A 19242-nucleotide genomic window follows, 5' to 3' on the forward strand; every position below is an offset into this window, starting at 1 on the left:
CAATTCTACAAAGCTTGAGCGTTATTCCCGTTAAGTCGTTTTTTTCGATATAATACACCCTATCAACCCCCCCCCCCCCTAAATAGGTATCAGGTAGTAGATTAGTGTAAAAGTCTTATAATTGAAGTGGCAACTAAAATATAAAATTTAATTTTCAAATTTTATAGAATTGTGAAAAATTTGAAAAACTGGCTACGTGACCCTTAAGACGAACAGCTAATCACTGATATATTTTAACAAAAAAATATTTTTCTTGTAACTATATTTTTGTGTTTATCTTATAAAAATTTTAATGCATATTTTACCGTTTTTTATTGCATACAAATCCTAGCCCTAGTTATAACTTATAGATTCCTATATCAAAAAAAGTTTTAGACAATTATATTGAAATATATATATATTGTTAAAACATTTAAAATTATAAAATGTAAACATTAGTAAAACAGTGTTATGTATTTAGTTGGTACTGAGCTTTTTTTACCGTGTTTTAATATCGGGGCTTTTTTTTCTGAATACCGTATGGGTAATAATACAATTAATAATTTTCAAAATTAATCTGGCCAACTGTAAAAAACTGGGCCACTTTATTCTGTATGCTACATCTGCGATTTAATCCTGCGCACGCCTACGCTTATAGTAACTACTTGTCTACCTACTTATGGTAACTATTACTAACTCCTGACCGCTGAACCATCGTTAATAAACCGCATCGGAGTGCAGCTGCACTCGCGTCTCGCAGTGGTGTCCATGACTCCATGTGGCTAGTAACAACATTACAGTGTCACGTTTGCTGGTCGGTCTCCGCTCTCGGCTCTACAGTAGTCCAGTGCTTGTGTAGTGAGTAGGTACTAACCTGCGGAGTGCGAGTATGTAATCATAGGCGTATCTAACGTCAACGTGTATAATAATTATATGGTATATACTTACCTACGTTTGGTTGTAGTCCAGACCGATATTACATGATTATTTATTACATGACTTATGGTACCATGGTGGTAAAAACTACAATAGGCACAAATAGTGTGACGTCACATTGCCTATTAATAAGACCGACGGTTCAAAACAAGCTGTTATCATGGTTCATTCCATTAGAAATACATGGGTCGAAAAACATGTTTGAAAAAAATTGGTTTTAAGTGCATTTGTATTTTTTTCTTAAAGTTCTAACTATTAAAAACATGTTCTTTACAAGTTTATACATATATACCGACCAAAAATATGAAGCTAAATACTTTTTTCGTCAATATAATCAAAGTGTAGTATTTTGTATTTCTATGGCACACACATTATACCACATACTCTATGGATTATACACAAATCAGTTAAGTATTATTAATATTTTTTATTATTGCAATTTTTACATAGAAGTATGTACTATTTTCCCTCCATTTAGGTTAGGTTATGTTTTATTACTATACTTATATATATAATAATTTGTTGTTTTTTTCTTTTTGAGCTATTTGCTTGCCCTAAGCTTTGTTTCGGCGGTCTTCAGTGAGCAAATAAAGTGTCAGATTTCCTTTTTGAAGTGAGTATAATATATATTATCCTTCATTAATCAATTTACTAAAGTAGGAAAATGATTTTTTCCAGTTAAAAATATGACGTCAAACAGCATCATCAAGCTTTCGTGCATCATTAATTTTATTGATGATATCAAAAATATTTTCTAAAGGAGAAAATTCTTTTGAATGTGGGTATGTCAAAAGTTTTAATTACATACCTGATGTAGGTATACTTAGTGGTCAAGTGCACGCAAGTATGAACAATAAATTGTATGATGTTATGGTAAATAACTTTGTAATTTTGATTGTATCATTTATAATATGATTCCTAAAATAATTGTAATATTTAATCTTTACAGATATTTTTCAAAGATAAAAATATTGAACATGCCAGCTGTACATGTTTCAAAGATAAAAATATTGAACATGCCAGCTGTACATGTCCGACAGGCTTGACAAAATACCATCATATGGTTTCACTTCTTTTACATGGGCATAATAATATATCCGTAAACTGATATATCATGCAGCTGGTCAAAAAAATCAGTAAAAGAAAATGATGAAGTATTGACTATTGATGATATGTATGAAAATAATTTTAAAGCTGTTACTGATACACACAATATTGATTTTAAAGCTTTATGCTTTGATAAATTAACAGCAACTAATCAAACAGTTGGATTTTCATGGTTTTTAAGTCCAGAACCCCCAGTTGAAGATTTAAGTGATATTCTTCTATTGGAAAATGTTCTTAATTCTTCAGAATTTAGATATTCTAAAAATAGTATTCAAATGTTGTCCGACATTTGTAAGTTATCTTTTGAACAGGTTAAAGATATAGCTTTAAAGACCATAGGACAATCTGCAAAGGTAAAATTGTGTCTTTCTAGGAAATTTCGTCTTACTTCCGAGTAATTTTCATAAAATAATAAAATCAGTCAAAAGTAATCGATATCCTAATTCACTTTTTAAAGGTCTCTTAGGAAAATATTTTGTGGATGAAGTTAAATCGATTGAATGGGGGAAAACACATGAAAGTATTGCAATTGAAGAGTTTGAGAAGGCTAACAATTCTATTGTGACTAAAACTGGCATTTGGTTACATTGTAACATCACAGCATTTTTTTCCTAATTATTATAAAAATAATGAACATACCCATACCCATATTATCGTTTACGAGCATACCTTATTGTTCTATTGTTATGGTTATCACGCGCTAATGCAGAAATGACCGCAGTATTATGTAACAACCGTCCCCCGGCCCCCACAACCCGCAGTGATCGGTGTTGCACGTCGCAGATCACGGCCGCCGGTTCTGTCGGCGTCTCCATCGAGTCCGGCGGTACCGCACCGGCATAGAACAAACTGTGAACATCCCCGAATATTGTAAGAATTCCCGTTACGATACGACACTGACCTGCCCCACTTCAACAAAAAGCTCCGTCACCGGCTCGGCACCATCGCCGTCGTCGGGTCTCTACACTTTTCTATTCGACATCTCTGACCAATGACGCTCTACTTTTCTATTCGACGTCTCTTACCCACGACACTACAATTCTATTCGATTTCTCCGTTCAACGACGCTCCACCTGTCTGGTCGACGATTCTTTTCAACGACGCTTCACCTACCTGGTCGACGTTCTGACCCTTGATTCACATTTGTCTACGTCAACCACGTGTCCACGTTACGCCGTCCGACATGATCACCGGCATGATGGGCTAAGTACACCACGAGGGTCCTAACTACGGGCCCGGCTGATCCAGTCAACGTCACCACCACGCAGTCAACCGTCGTAATATAATTTTACCACCCTTTCCCCCCTTTATTTTATAACATTTTCCCGGTAACCCTGTGAGGGCACACCATGAACAACATGGAGTGCCGCCTCCAGCGGGCCGAGCAAAATATGTCAAAATTGTTATAATTGCTATGTGCCAACCTGTATTATATTATACCTTAATGCCAAAATTTTCATTATACCTAATGTCAAAACTTATTATTATTTAACATAACCATGTAAAATAAATCCACATGATTACCAAAAACTCCCATCTTATTCTTTAACTTAATTATGTTCCCCCAAATAAATCCTCGGCATTCAGCTTGCCGTTGCGTGTAACAAAGCCTATGAGCTCCACCGACTTGGCCCTAGGGTCATCACGCGGTGCGGCTCATAGGTCACGACGAAAGTGTTCCCCTTTGGTCGTGGGTGGTTTTTGGTAGTCTCATAAACTACCAGATTCTCACAACATGAATCTGAATTTTTGGGAGCCAGTCCAGATGGTTTGCTTTTCGATGAAAACTCTTCTTATTGCATTGAAGTTAAGTGTCCTTATAAATTTCGGAATGAAGACTTAAAAATTGCGCTTTCAAATTCTAAAGATTACATCATTAACTTTGATATAAATAAAAATGATTTCGTTTTAAATTCCAACCATGAATATTATGACCAAATACAAGGTCAAATGCACATGACAAAAATGTCATCTGCAATTCTTATTATATGGACTACTAAATCTTTAGTTGCTTTCAAAATGTATAAGGATCCAAATTGGTCGTCAAATATTGATATTTTATTAAATTTTTACCATCATAAATTCATACCTTATATTTTAACCGACAATTAATTTTTATAAATAACAACATTTATATCCTTCTATATATTAAATTGTATATACTTTAAATCGATAGCCTATACTCTATTTCTTATAAAAATAATAAAAAAAAATATACTTGGGTTAATTTCATGATATAATTACAACAAATGGATTAATAAAACTTACATTTTCATTATAAAATTTATATCCTTTGTATAATAAATATAATAAATAATTACATAATATAATTTAAAACATGTGTCAATAGATTTACCTACTGTTGTAAAACTATACGAATCATTAGAATCATATGTAAAAGAAGTAAGAAATAATTGTAATCAGTATTTATTAGAATCACAACAGTTGTGTGGAAAAGTTGATTTGTTGACAAAAACTTCCAGAACTAAAAAACGGGTTAAATTTGCAGATGAAACATCATCAAAAAAAGTTATAAATGAAGGATCTGAAAAAATTAAAAACGAAGTTTATTATTATTTCGTATGGCTTCAATGAGCAACATCAACAACGCTTAAAATATTAAAAGATATAAAAAGATATAACATCTACATAATTAAAATAAAAAGATGGTCAACAGTGATAAAACTCAACACATAGAAATAAAAATAAACACATAAAACATAAAATAGTTAAGAGGTTCCCCATTTGGTAAATGTGAGGGCCATGCTATATCTTCACATCCAGGTTCTTCATCCATTCCACCGCTTCTTCCTTCGTCCAGTGGATATCTTCTATGGTGCCTTTAAATGCGCGGATTGGACATTCAGTGATGATGTGATTGATCGTCTGGGATTTATATCCACAATCACACGTTTCATTGTCACGCAGTCCCCATTTATACATCATGTGACCACTCCTACCATGACCAGTTCTAATACGGTTTAGTGTTACCCAAGTACTTCTTTCGAGGTCAAATCCCGGTTGTTTGATAGTTGGGTTAGTCACCAGTTTTTGGTTATCTGGATTTTCTATTGTCCAATCGTTTTCCCATTTAGAACTTATATTGAATTTATCTTTGGTGAGATCCCTTGCTGTTTTCCATGGTGGTTTACGCGACTTGAATCGTTGAACACCTTCTAATGCATTCAGGTCCGTGTGTATGGGAAGGAGGGGGTTATTAGCGTACTTTTTCCATTCTTGCAATAGTGCATGTTCTCTTCTTAACTTAGGCGGAGCAATGTTACTAAGCACTGGTAACCATTTTAGTGGTGTAGACTTTGTCAACCCACCAATTGTGCGCATTGCCGCATTAAAGTGTTTGTCTACGTTCTTTGTGTGGACGCTGTTAAGCCAGACAGGGGCACAATACTCAGCTGTAGAATACACTAATGATAGCGTGCTTATACGTAACGTATTCGCATCAGCTCCCCATGTTGAGCTAGATAGCTTTGAAATGATACTCTGACGGGTCTTGACTTTTACTGATAGTCTGGTTAGGTGTTCTCTATAAGTGAGTGTTCTATCTAGAACCACTCCTAGGTATTTTGGGTGTTTAGTATTTCGTACTTCCTGACCGCCAAAGTTTATATTTATTTCTTGACTAGCTTTTTTGTTATTCAAATGAAACACTGTTACTTCCGTTTTTGTTGGGTTGGGCTTTAGTCTCCACCGTTTAAAATATGAGTCTAACTTACTAAGGTCGTTGGTTAGGGTCTCTTCTAGTCCCTCAAAGCTGGTACTCTGACTAGCCAGGGCTATATCATCCGCATAGATGAACTTTTTGGAAGATGTTGAGGGCAGATCTTTTGTATATAGGTTAAATAATAGTGGTGCTAGGACCGATCCTTGTGTTAAGCCGTTATTTAGCACTCTCGTCTTACTTTTTTCCTCTCCTATGTAGACGGTTAGTTGTCTATTACTGAGCATGTTGTTAAGTAGCTTGAGTAATGTTTTACAGGGGATTACATCGAGTTTTACTTGGTCACAACAGTTTCGTTGTGGACGAAACCCTGCCTGCTCTTGCGGCAAGACCTCATCTATGGTTTTTGATATTCGGTTATAGATTAGTCTCTCGAGTAGCTTGTAACTTGCACTTAGTAGCGATATGGGTCTGTAACTTTTTACGTCGTTATTTGGCTTCTCTGGTTTTAGAGCCGCTAATACCTTGGTTGTTTTAAATAATTTTGGTAATTTACCCGAGCATAATATGTCGGAGAAAAAGTCGGCTAACCATTTTCTTGTATTGGGACCACAGTTTTTAAGGAATTCTGGGTGAATACCATCTAGTCCCGCCGCCTTACCAGTTTTTACACTTTTTAAAGCTATTTGTACTTCTTCAGAGACAAAATTCTCTGCCCATTTAGATCTGACCGTCGTGTCACGTTTTTTATTTTTTAGGTTCATAGTGACTTTTCTTGCTGTTTCTTTATCCATCGGAGCTCTGGTCATTTCGATTATTCTGTTGGCAAATTCATCGGGTTTTATTTTCGGTATCGATTTTGTTCTTGTCGGGTTCGGGTCAAGTCTGCGGAGCAGATTCCAGGCTTTTCTACTGGAGTGTTTGAAATCTAGCTTTTCCATCGTCTCAATCTATCTATCTCAGCGATACTCAACCTGCGGCCCTCCAACGATTTATATGTGGCCCGAACAGAACTCGTTGAATTGATAGTGTGAAACTTCATATTCAAAAATGAAATATGCAAAGAATGTGTACAGAAATTTGCTTACTGATTCACATCTTGACGACTTGTTAAAAGTAGCATGCAGCAACTACAAACCAGATATGTCCAAAATAGTGAAAAAAACTATCTCAATTTCAAAATTCACACTAATTAAATATAAATATTTTATTTTAAATATTTAATTAGTGTGAATTTTATTAAGTTTATTAAGAATAAATATTTAATTACATTTTTTTTATTTCCGTTCTATTCATTTCAACTTGCGGCCCGCGTAATATTTTAAAATATTTTATGTGGCCCAAATAAAAAAAAGGTTGAGTATGGCTGGTCTATCTTTACGTGATTTTGCCAGTGAAGTTAGGAGCATGTCTGCAAGCTCAGTTGTGCCATTTTTTTGGTATTCTGTATAAAGTTGATTACTTTCAGGATTCCAACATGGTATATAATCTCGTCTATAACCTCGGGGTATACAGCGCTTTGCCGCTCCTTTGACAATACCGACAAAACGGTCGTAATTATTACTTGTTGGTTTCATCCACCTGATATTTGCATCTATAGATTTCGCGAAAGTATGCCAGTCCGCTTTTCTAAAATTCCATCTCGGTTTCTGAATGGTTTTAACAATTGGGATTTGGATGCCGACATTTATGAGTATAGGCCTATGCTGGCTTCTTGGAAAGTTATTTAAAACGGTTCTGTAAGCTGGTATAGCTATTTGGTTTATTTTTTGAGACGATGCATAGGTCAGGGTTGTAGCCTCTATCCCACCGGCCTGAGTGAAATGTCTTCCTATCTTTTGCATTAAATACCAGTTGCATGTTTTCGCTATCCATCCAGTTGTATAATATTTCACCATTATTATCATTCATATCATATCCCCAGCTAGTATGGTGGCTATTTAAGTCCCCAATATATATTGATTGATGTGGCTTGACTGGTAGTGGAGGGGTTGGCCATTTTTCGTTAGGTGGCTTATATATGTTGAGGATGGTTATCTCAGCGACACGTATGGCTATAATGTATACGGTGTCTGTCGATGTAGAAAAAAGATGACTCCAGTTTTTTATATCATTCCTAACGTAGGTAACAAATCCATAGCTTCTGTGGTATAGAGCTGAAATTAGTGTGTATGCAGAAATTGTAGCTCTTCGTGTCATTTGTAGCTCATCTGGAACGTGAGTTTCTTGCAACAGGACCACATCTATTTTATGTTCTTTCAATAATCTTTCGAGATATCTGCTTTTATCACTGCTAATTCTTTCCACATTAAGTTGAAAGATACGAAGCTGAGTTCCCAGATCTCGAGTCAAATAGTCCTCAGAAGGACTGTTTCCTGGTTGAGAAGTGTTGTTGTTGCTCATGGTTGCTGTGAGGTTAGGTTAGACCGATGGGACCAATGGCGCTCCCAGACTACCAGGCTCGACGGCCCTACCTCCGGCGCCCAAGCCTCCAACAGTAGTGCAGCCTGTATCTACTACAACGGCAGCTGCGACCAGTGCGCCACTTGCAGTAGGAACTGGGATTTCGGCAGCGGTCGGAACAAGTACACCTACTCCGATTATAGCTACTGCGTCGACCCCCGCCCCAGCAACGCCCTTGCAGCCGAACCCAGAGGTGACCCCGGAACTAGGAACGGACAAAAAGCGTGCCGATGCAGACCTGGATCACAGGAAACTGCCTTCCGCCACGTAAATATCGAAGTGTATGTAGACGACGTCCCTCAAATATTACTCGACCGACAGTGGGATGCCTGTATGTTCAAGCGTAAGCAGGCGGCCACGGTGCAACGAATTCGGACCGAGGAAAAACATGATTGCGGCTGTGGCAACACGACCTTCGGCGGAAGGTACACGCCACTTACATACGAACTCCGGCGATTCCGGAATCGTGAACACCCCCGCTGTGGAGGGTGCTCACTGGGAAAAGGGGCCCTGGAGGATGGGCTGCACATATTATGGCGAAGCAGCCTCCCTGCCGGTAGGCGATATATCATCGATCGCTACAAGGCTCTCAAGGCACAGTGTGCTGATTTTTGCCCTCACGGATTCAATCACATCTTGAAGGACCAAACCGCAATGGCAAAGATGGGAGGGGAATATATCGATCCCCAATGGCGTCTCATCTGTTATTGGGAGCAGCTATATGGCTTCTTCCCTTATGTCGGGGTCGCCCATATGGAGGAAGAGGCTCGCAAGTGGCTCAGCACCCCAAACGTTTTAGCGGGTTTCTTTTCCCCTGACCAGTACGCTGATGAGATGTACTACCAGACCCGCGCGATTCTCAACCAGTTCTGGTGTAGGCCGGAACATATACCCACTATGTCAGAGTGGATGGACACAGGGCGTTGGGTGCGCGGCAAGGCAGGGACCGGTGAGAAAACCTATGTCACTATAGAGGGAAAAACCCAGAAAACGCGGTCAATGAAGGGGGTAGATGCGGCCCTAATGACCGACTCGGAAATCGAGAACGAGTTATACACCGTAGCGCGCGAGCAGTTCATAGTCATGGAGAAGAGTGAAGGTGGTAAATCCCGCCCTGTGGTGAAAACATCCAACCACACGAACCGCAAAATGGACTTCCTATCAGAAGTCATTGAGCGCGGTCTTTACGGTACCATGTTCTGCACACTTTACGCCGGGACGGCGGGTAACGATCGCGTTGACATGGATTTGGTCTAGCTCACCCGCGACCGCAGCTACCTCAAGGTCCCACTGGATCAGAAGAACTTTGACCAACACCAGAGCAAACAAACCATTCAGGTGGTCATGGGGGCGATAGGCGACCATTCGGTCGAGGCGGATCTGCGCCGTTCGAGTACAGCTCAGTTTGGCGAGCCCTGTGGAATAGCATATTCGTCAGAGGTGCGGACGTGAAGGTGGGAGCCGTGCACTTCGAATGAACAAACGGACTGCCAAGCGGGTGGAGACGGACCGCTTTCCTCGATACGATCCTAAATCTCGCCAGTTGCAGGATCATCTAGCGAATCGTCGGCGTTCTGCTCCGCGAGTCGATCGATATGCGTGCTCTCACTGTCCACCTCCGCCGTAATATACAAGGCAGTCTTCCTGCCTCGTATCACTTACGCTGCGGAGATCTGGTCAAAAGGAGTCCTCACAACGAAGGCGATAAAACTCCTCGGCAGCAAGCAGAGGAGGGCTCTTCTCTCTCTAACAGGGGCATACAGAACAACCTCAACGGATGCGTTGCAGGTTGTTGCTGGGCAGCTGCCTCTATATCTGGAAATTCAATGGTATGTGGTTAGGATCAAAAAGAAAACTGGTCAAATCTCAGAGGAGGAGATGAACAACCAGTGGGATAGGATCATAGACATCTGGCAGGATAGGTGGGATAATAGTGTGAAGGGTCGTTGGACCCACGCTATTTTTCCCGACATAAGATGGAGACTGGCTCTCCCTCTCGAGGTGGATCACTACGTGTGCCAGTTCCTCACGGGACACGGAGACTTCAACTCTAAGTTGGAGTCTTTCGCCCTGCGGGGTACGGGCTCGTGCAGATGTGAAACTGAGGACGAGACGGTGGACCACGTGCTCTTCAGATGCCCTGTGCTCTCTGCTGAGAGAGCAAGGCTCATCAGGCATGTAGGCGAGGACGCATGGCCGTGTTAGACCAAGGTGTTTCTGGACACTAGGTCAAACTACTGTGCACTGCGTCGCTTTGCTAGGGAGGCCATCGAGGCCAAAAGATCTTCGGACAGAGTAGGTTTTTTCCAGGCACAGGCGATGGAGGGGTTGGTGGGGACCCGGGGTTAGCGTGTAAGCGCTGGCCCGAATCTCCACCGCAAGGCCCACCACTAGCCGGCTGGGGAGCCAAAATAGTGGTAGGGGTTACGCCCCGGATTGATCCACTGACATCAACTAAAAACCTAGTCAGTACCACGGGAGAGGGGAGCCCCACCGTGCACAGATACGGCCAGCCGGAGCTGTGCGTGGTGCCCCTCAAGGTTACCTCGGCTGAAACGTGGTGGCTGTGGGACAGGCACCAGATAGTAGTACATAAACCACAACACCTAGTGGGAGGTACGGTACCCAAGGTGGCACTTAACTGAGTCATCCCGGCCCTCAGAAAAGGTACGGGCCCCCCGGGGCCCGGTGCTGGTGGTCCACAGACGACCCTAGGCCGTAGGCGGTTAGCCGTCGACGTCCTAGCTCCACCTCCGCCCGTAAGTAGCGCCCAGCGCTAAGGCACGGACGGACGGCGGTAGGCGAGAGGCACATAACCCGGAGACTCCTGTCCACGGCGATGATGTAATCTTCGTATCGCGCTCATTGTGGCAGGTACGTCTCATCATGCATTGTTATATTACCATAGGCTATGAAAAACGAAGTGTTTTTAGTTATCTTGGACTATTTAATTGCTGATTTAAATAGAAGAAAGAAATCTTATTCTTATGTCAACAATAACTTTGGATTTTTCCTAAATTTAGAGAAAGAAAACGCAGAAAAACTTATTGATATTTATCCTAATGATATTGAAAACGATTTCATAGAAGAAGTTATACAATTTAAGGATATAATTTGCAACTTTTCTATTGAAAACAAATCATCTGTACTTAACATTTTAAAAGCTCTTATACTATCTTGGCTTTCTTCAACATTCCCAAATGTTGAAATAGCTCTAAGAATGTTTTGCTTTCTTCCATGCTCTAATGTCACTGGAGAACGTTCTTTTTAAAAAGAGTGAAAAATTACCTTATGTCATCATTATCTTATGAAAAACTTTCGGCACTTTCCACATTGAGTATAGAGAATATAATATTAAAACAAATAGTATAGGAACAAATATCTTATAAATTTGCTTCTGGAAAAGTTGCCAGAAAAAAATTAATCGAAAACTGTTATATTCAAAAAAATATATTGTATTTTAAATAGTTATTTCAATAATCTATTTATCATAATAAAAGTACCTATTGTTTTTTTTTTTTTATTACACTGTAAACGTTTAAATTTAAATTATTTTAGAAATTGTGGCAATGAGGCGTTACATTTATTTTGCCCCCGGCGTCTTTAACTCTTAATCCGTCACTGGTACTGGGTGTACCTCTAATTGCTCAACAGTGACAACCTTTCAAATATAACATAACAAATACAATTTATTTAACTATCTGATTTTTACCGATTGTAAAATAATTAATATACATTATATTATATTAATATACTTACATTGAGTGATGTTTGGTTGAAGAACTCACTATCATCAAACATATTTGAACTATTAGTTTTCTCTAATACAAATACTAAATCATCCACTTCATTGTTGTCAACAGTTGTAGTAATAGTTTGTCTCAAATCATTCAGGGATGAATCTAATAAATGTAGGTACAATTCAATTATAATAAAAGCTTTACTAATATTAGAATACTAATCAAAAACTAGTAGATACTTATATATTTTTTTAATTTTGTAAAAAGTTAACAAAAAATAAAATTATATGAAAAGTTAAAAAACGTTAACTAGAGATAATTTTAAATTAAATACACTTACCAACGATATCGGAATCAAAATTAGTGATTTAAAATTAGCCCAGTTTCTGAGACTCCAAGAAGTTCTAATATATTGTCATAATCATCAATTGTTTTAAATGTTTTGACAACATCCCCCACCAGTCTTATATATTTCTTTTTTTTCTTCAGATAAACGTTGTTTGACATTTTTTTAATCTTCTCCTACTTGTTTTTTAATGCTTTTGATCCTCTTTGAATACCTATAATGCATTAGAAAAGTAGCAATTAGAACCATTAAAAAAAAACTAGATAAGGAGTTTAAAAAAATAAAGAATAAATAAGATCATAAGCCAAAATAAACAACCAGCACATTAGTAAATTAACTAAACGTCAAGTAGTTAAGACCACTATAGGAAAAGTTATAAGAGTTGTTAGCAAAATATAGGTTAGGTGCATGCGTGTTGTTACAGATTAACAGAGAAAGAATCAAAATTAATTTCTAAAATTCCCATAAGTAGGTAATTGACTAAAAAATAACTCAGTTATTCAAAATATATGAGATTTTTAAGACAAAATAATGAATATTATTTCCATAGTCTGTATATTATGACTCATATAATGATTAGATTATGGACATTTTACTAATTATTTATTTTTAGTTACATAGTACCTAACTACCTATGTAATCAAAAAATATTAAATTAATAATTACAATCAGCATTCAAATTTGAATAACAATAATAAATTGGTAATACCACCTACCTTGAATAATTATTCACAATAAAAAATAAACAACAAATATTACCTAGGTACCAATCTTAAGTGAATATACTATATTATATTATAATATAAAATAATATAATGTAATATAATATGATATAATAAAATCTAAGCTAAGCCACCTCAAACTTAATTAAAAGCTATATTGCAATGAACTGCTTGGCTTTAATATATGAAATTCCGCCTATGAATATAATGTACTATTATGTAAGTACCGCACGGCCATACACTCCTGAACAACCATACGACCAATAGGTTAAACCACATACTTTCGAAATAAAATTGGAACGTGTTCCGGCAGAGCGCCCGCTCTGAAACCTACATAAAAATATAGGGGAGGAGACGTTAAAAAAAGTGTGAAAATATCTAAAGGAACACTGACCAGTTTCGAGATATACATTTTCGAAGTCAGTACTCCCGACCGTGTGCCCGGTAGACGGGCTATTTGGTAAAACGCATATTTTCAAAATAAAACGGGCTGCGGCCGCGGCTGTTTTAGTATTATAAATTTATTATTATTATTATTATTATTAAATTATTCAATTTTAGATACCTACCTATGCGTGCGGATTAGTCTGGGTTTTTTCCACCTTTTTATTGTAGTGTGTATTAACAATATTAATTAAACCAGACAATCCATAGGTCTTATCGCGTTACCTATATTTATATGTTTTATTATTTCATGTACTGTGTTCCACTCGAGCCGCCGACAGGTACATGCAGGCACTACCTCCTGCCTTTCGGCTTTCATGTTTCAATGTCATTAAGCATTAGAGCATCGTGCTAGGTTGATTCTTTATTCTTTCACTAGTCTTCAACGTGTACTCCGTCAGTCATGTTTTATGATTTTAAATTTATAAAAGTCAGAAAATTTTTACTGTTGGATATCGCTGGACAACTTTTAAATTATTTAAATTATTTTTTCATTATATTTTATAATGCTAAATATAAAACCATTTTGAACTTTTTTTTTCAAACAATAAACATTTTACAATTAAATGAAAATTGAACATGAAATTAAAAACATTAAAAATATGATTTACTTTGATTACAAGTGTATGTTCAAATTTGAAGGACATATTGCTGCTGTAAGTAATTCAATTTATACCATTAATATTATATGATTATGCAATTGCCATTGCCCAATATACCATATTATAATCTCATAATTTCTTAAATTAAGATGCATAATAATTTCATTTTATTATTTATTGAAATATTGAATTTATGCAAAAATAAGCTTGTTCTAACTTGTGGGAATAGTTTCCACCGAATCTATAGAATTCTTCTACGGAAATACGGCTTTTTAAAACTAAGAAACTTATACCAAAAATGAACCTTCTACTCATCGGTAACTACCCTGAAAGATCTGGAACAGTCCACCCGACTTACCAGTCTTACAAGCACGTTAATCCTGTTTTCTTTGCATTCTCGAAAGAGCTGAACCAAACAGAGGCTAATGATGTAATAAACGGATACCGCAGATCTGACTTCTCCCAAAAGGCTCTGATCAATGATTATAAAAGAGGAGAAATACCAAAGCATCATATTATAAAGGATAGCTTTTACTACAGAGCACTTGAAGAGACAACTAGACGATTTGCCCCTGCGCGAAAATACAGACCAGTCTCCTATCCTGACTTGAGATACTACCCATGGACCCTACCCACCTCAGCCGAGGCACCATTCTCAACATCTGACGACTGGAAAAAGTATGTATGAATCAAACACCAAATCGGTGAAATAGATAATGACAGACTTTCATTCCATAATCTTTACAACGAGATTTTTCGTCACAACAGAGAAAAAGTCCACAGAATCAAAGACGGCATATATGTCGACCGATTCAACCAAGACCTCAAATACTGGAATCAAGCTCACGCCAGATCTCACCTCGTTAAGAAAGACGACCCTGACAAAATTCGCATGGTGTTTGGAGTACCTAAACTCTTACTCATGACCGAATGCATGTTCTTGTGGCCCCTGATTAATGACCTCATTAACCGAGATGGTCCCATGCTATGGGGATTCGAAACCCTGAAAGGTGGTTCGTATTCAATGTATAATTGGATGACCTCAACCCCACCTCGCAGCGGTACCTTTCTCGCTCTTGACTGGAAACAGTTCGACAAACGGGCCCAGTTCTCCGTCATTGATGACATTCACAACGTGATTAAGTCATACATAGACCTAGAGAACGGATACATGCCTACCGTCACTCCCCCATCGGGACCCGCCTTGACGTGGCGGGGGAGCTTGCGGGCCCTTAACAGGGTCTTACTAAGAGGTCCCACACCTGACTCTGGCCTTAATTGTCTGGAGTCGGAGTTCTAAGAGCCAACTCTGACCTTGGTTGGTTGGGGGTGGCAGGTTGGAGGTAGCCTGCTAGCCGTTAGCAATGCCCTAGTGGAAGGCAACCACTATATAAAAATGCCCTTACCTTGGTTGGTCGGGGCCGGTAAGGCGGAGGCAGCCTACTCGCACCGAGTGATTGTCCTAAGGGAAGGAAAACCCTGATAAAAAACCCCATAACCCCCAACTCGGCTAGGGGGTCACTTGGCACGGGGGTAGTTACGTGCCAACGAGGACCCTGTGGGCAACCGGCGCCCCCCACAGTATTCAGCCTTACCGTGCTACCCGGGGCTTTGGCACAGCGGACGACCATTTCCCTAGGTTCTCGTGGGAACTATATGGACAACATAAACACATTAAACAAGACCCCAAAATCGACGACTGGTCAAACGTCGAACGGGAGCCAAGCCGTACAAGTAGCGAGCAGTTGGGGCGTTTCTACCGATGTTCCACAAAAGAAGTCTAGGACCATCAACATTGGTACAAAAGCCACTGATCCCGTGTTCAATAAGCTTGAACAAGTTAATCTCATCCTGCATTATTGATTACCAACTCAAACTCAGAATTCTACTCATGGCTCTAAAGTGTAAATGGAAATTTGACAAAACCCTAACTGAGAATAACAGCGTTATTCAAGGTTATAATTATAGTTATATGAACAGATTATTTGATTGTTATAAACAATTTATTTTTCTTTAAATAAATTCAAATTAAGAACAACAGCTGATTTTGTGATTTTAGAAACAATATCCAAAGATTTTAATTCACTTTAAGGTGATAAGTATTAACGAATGGAACATATTATATTCTATGTACAATTAGTGGGCTCACAAAACATAAATTATTGAACAAATCTGTGTCAGCTGGAAGTTGTATATTGTTAGCTGCTAACTGCTTTGATGGTATGAATGTACAAAATTTTAAACCTATTAAGAAATTTGTTAAGAAATTCATTGAACTTACAGCTGGTACTCAACTACTGACAAATTATAAATATTGTACTATAGGCAATATTGAAATCACATTTTCAAATATTTAGATTAATGGTAGGCTTTTTATACCATAATTATATTCACACTATTGTACTACCAGGGTGGTATTGGTTTAAAAGTTAGTAAAAATCAGTGTCGGCCTGGTACCTAAAGGGCCCCGGATGCATTTCATCAGAAGGGCCCCCAAAAATATTTTTTCATAAAATTATTAAAAATGTACTTATAAGTAGTGCAAAATATTATAATTTTTTAAAGGTACCATATATAAAATAAACAATCCATTAAGTTAAGATTTAAGTTAGATTAGTAATTTATTATTATAAAAAATTATATACATATTGCATAATATAAATAATACATTCTCACATTATACAACTTAATATTTTTTTTAATGTGATTCAAATTCAAAATTATTTATGCTTTCTGCATACAAAAAAAGTAATAATCAACTAACTAAGTACCTACTTAATGAAATTAAATAAATAAATATTTTAATAATAATTTTACCATTTGTGTCTACAACATAACTAGAAGATTCACTGTTTTGAATGTCTTCAGGACATTCCATAATGTTGCTATCTGCATAAAAAAAAGTAGTAATAAACTAATTAGGTACTTAATGAAATTAAATAAATAAATATTTTAATAATAATTTTACCATTTGTATCTACAACATAACTAGCAGATTCACAGTTTTGAATGTCTTCAGGACATTCCATAACATTGCTTTCTGCATAAAAAAAAATTATAATACATAAAAAAACTTTTTTCCAATACACTTACCTTTAGTCCAAAATTGTTGCTTGGGCACTGGGAAAAAATTAATTTTTGTTTGATTTAAACACGTTTCATATTTGATGACTGAAGTTTATTAAATTAAATAATAATAAAATAAATATTTAGATATGTAAAAGAATCACATTCAACCACGTAGAGAAACAGAAAATTTAGAGCAGACAGCAGTAATATGTTATAATATAATTTTTATAACACTACACAACTCATTGTGATAACTGAGTGCTCACATTGATTATCGAATGACAACATAAATAATTAAAAACAAAATGAACACACCGCACACGATTGAGTGATATTGGTATACCACCATAATCAGAAAACTGCAGTAAAACAGTTCTAAATATAGGTACATGGTACATTGGTTACATACATCCGTCTGGAGGTCGAAAACTATCTACTATTTACGATAACAAAAGTTATCACATAAATACATAATAATATTACAAATGATAAAATCGTACAATAATATTATTAATAATAATATTCATTATCTAATATGTATTTATATTTCTGAGTACGATCGGGGGCGGGGGCCCCCCAACACAAATACGACCGAGGGCCCCGGACGCGTTTGTGGCCTAGCGGCAATGGCCAGGCCGACACTGGTAAAAATAATACATTATTATAGAAATGTAGACTATTACAATAATTAAATATTAATTTATTTTTCGCAAAACATTTTTATGAATTATTTACATTATGTGGGGTAAGGTAATATTTAAATTTCTTAATGATAAGGATTTAATTAGAAAAGGGATTTGTACACAAAATTTTTTTAAAAAGGGGTACTCCGTCCCTCTTTCCACAATTCAAGCACTGGATGTATAAGAAAAATACAAAACGATCTTTTTTATTCATTTTTTTTTGGTATAGGTATTAGGTGCATAACAGTCATGCAGCTATGCCGCCTCTGCCACCCCTATCACCGCCGCCTCTGCCATGCCTGTCGCCGCAGCTCTCTCTGGTAACGACCAGGCCGCGGTTTTTTGGCCTGGGCTAATCTCATGTACTCTAGAAGCTGTAAAAATTTTATTTATGAATTAATATAATGTTTTATGGCCATGCATCATAGTAGTGAATGTATTAGAGATCAGCACATTTCATAAATTAAATATGGGTAAGGGCTGGTCGGGTTGGACTTAAAATAAAAAAAAACGACCGGGGTTGATCTCTACTAAATATTACCATTTGCATGTTGGGATTTCTATTGGCCCAGGACCCACCGCGTCCTGGTCGATTACCTCTATTGCCCCAGCCTTTAAATGTCAAGTGGAAATATGATGCTTAATAAGGTTGGAAATCGACCGTTTAATTTGTCCGAACTCGGGGACCTCATCTAATAGGTGAGTAAGCCAATATGTTCAGGTTGTAACAATTGAAAATTGATAATTTGAGCAATTTTTGAATATGGCTGTAACTTTAATGTTATGGCCCCATAAATGATCATACAGTCGTAAAATAGGGTCATGGTATGTGGTATGACCACTGTGTAGTGAATAAGTGCAGAGTTACAGCCTATACATATAATATACATACATAAATACATAATATTATACATAGTGAATCTACCGTTTAGTCTAATAAATGAATAATCCAATTTGCTTAATTGTTTATATGAAATAAAAATTTCTGATAAACGAAGTCAACATCTAATGTAAAAAGATAACCTTGGTATAACAATGTATGGGTAATATCTAATAAGTTTTAAATCTGTTTACAATGTTATGTTATGCTTTACTGTTTAACGCTAGGTACTAGATACATAAATCTATTACAATACAATACGGTGTTTGAAGCAACTCCGTTTTATATTCATTTAAATGAACTCGTTTATAGTATGTCGGATAAATTAAAAATACACAAAGGTACTAGCAAAATACTCGCGCCTAAACAATGTCAATTTTGTTTATACCAACACTATAGGGAAAATACACGTCATAATAGAAAATTGGTGAAATTATGCTATCCATTATTAAACCAAGCTACTTATGACCATATATTCGACCACATGTACGATCCTAATTATATGGATAATATTGACTTTTCGTAAATTTAGGAAGTCAGATCTCGAAGGACTCAGGGACACGAAGGAAATGTGGAAATATGCGTCAATGAA

General features: G+C 37.1%; 1 pseudogene; it reads left to right on the top strand.

The window, feature by feature from the left end:
* The first annotated feature begins 1601 nt into the window (after nucleotides 1–1601).
* Nucleotides 1602–3865, top strand: LOC132934009 (uncharacterized; annotated as a pseudogene).
* Nucleotides 3866–19242: the final 15377 nt, after the last annotated feature.

The sequence above is a fragment of the Metopolophium dirhodum genome, chromosome 1 (assembly GCF_019925205.1).
Source record: "Metopolophium dirhodum isolate CAU chromosome 1, ASM1992520v1, whole genome shotgun sequence".
Classification (NCBI taxonomy): domain Eukaryota; kingdom Metazoa; phylum Arthropoda; class Insecta; order Hemiptera; family Aphididae; genus Metopolophium; species Metopolophium dirhodum.